We start from the raw sequence: 1,645 nt of genomic DNA on the forward strand, positions 1-1,645 counted from the left end.
AAAAACCAAAAAAAATAAGACTAGTCATATGAGGATATATAATATACAACTATAACCATTGGTTACTGTGAACTTTTCTTCGTGTCCTAATCATTTGTCAACTACGCAATTGATTAACACTCTTGAAATTTCTTCAATATTATTAAAATGAAATTCTTACAAGAACAATTTCTTTCTTTAGTATTTTATAAATTAAAAGGAAAAAAAATATATAAAAATGCATAAATAGGAATAATGAAAGCATAAATTAAACGAGAAACATTGAGCTGTGACATTTTTGTGACATTTTTCCGTTCAGTTTGTGCTCTTAAGATTGTTACTGATAATTTACAAATTTATGCAATATTTTAATCTAAAATCTTGATATAAATAGAAGAAATATGCATGTAAAACAATTCTTAAATCTTCCTTTTTCTTTTTTTTTTCGTCTTATCTTGATGAGATGAACAAAAAAGAAAAAAAAAAATTTGCATAATGAAATAATGGAAAGTTCAAGGTGAAGATGGTTATGGTGACATTCTTCTGTCCCATATAATTTATTAGGGTTAATGATGACCTTGGAAAATTGCTTTCTTTTTTTTTAAGATTTTTTCAATGAGGTCAAGGTAATCACAATTACCAATCAAAATTTTAAACTATTTCTACTACAAAAGGTAGATGATGAGCATCGGGTCTTGTGGTGTAGTGGCTATCACGTCTGCTTCACACGCAGAAGGTCGCCGGTTCGAACCCGGCCAAGACCTGTTAGTTGAAACAACCTTTTGCTTTTGGCTCTAAATTTCTTGCAGTATAGCAAGATTAATTGATTAATTAATGAACAAATCCATCTAAATATTTGTAATATAATTTGAGTGATAAAATAAGCTTAAAACGATTTTACTGTGAAAACTGAGCAGTAATGATAGCATACAAATTGTCGTTTAATTTTCCGGAAATCCGGATTTAATCATTAATGGAAAAAATACAGTCAATTGAAGTGTGACACGAAATGTCATCTAACAATCATGTTTCAATTGTTTAGCTGGAAGAATTGAGTTTGAAAGAAGTTGAATTTACATCTAATAAATGCATAAATTATGTGTCACATAAGGGATACTACAAGTTATCACTGGACATTGTATCTGGTCAGTGATATATATATTACTGATGGATGATAAATTGAAACATTTTTACTTCATAAATTACAATATTATTATGCATAATTCTTCATCATTTTAATTTTTCTATCTATTACGGAGATAAAATCAGGAAAATCGATTTGAAATGTTAACAGGATCAGGAATGAAATACTTACCGTAACATACATCATCGAAGATTATCATTATGTTTAAAAGTATTTAAGAAATTATTTTAAATCTATTGAACAACTATCTATTACTCCTGTAATTATATATTTATATTCCGATAGATAAATGTACCGCTCAAGGACAGCATGAAGTGATCATTCACTAATGTGATACTTTCGCTATAGTACCCGCAAAGAAACCCGTTCAACAATCTGCACAAAAGTATTCCGATTTTAATTCCATTGATACCGTATGAAGGAAAAGAAAGTACCGCATCAAGCGAAATTTAATCAAAGACATTCCAAGGTTATCTTTTTCGGAACCAACGGATTCTCATTTAATTAGCTCACAAATTATTT

At 28.8% G+C, this 1,645-nt stretch overlaps 1 non-coding gene across 1 annotated transcript; it reads left to right on the forward strand.

Annotated features, from left to right (window-relative positions):
• The first annotated feature begins 670 nt into the window (after positions 1–670).
• Positions 671–743, forward strand: LOAG_20041. The gene has a single exon. It is a non-coding gene; the product is annotated as a tRNA-Val (tRNA).
• The last annotated feature ends 902 nt before the right edge of the window (positions 744–1,645 follow it).

This window comes from Loa loa (genome assembly GCF_000183805.2).
Source record: "Loa loa unplaced genomic scaffold supercont3.100, whole genome shotgun sequence".
Taxonomy (NCBI): Eukaryota; Metazoa; Nematoda; class Chromadorea; order Rhabditida; family Onchocercidae; genus Loa; species Loa loa.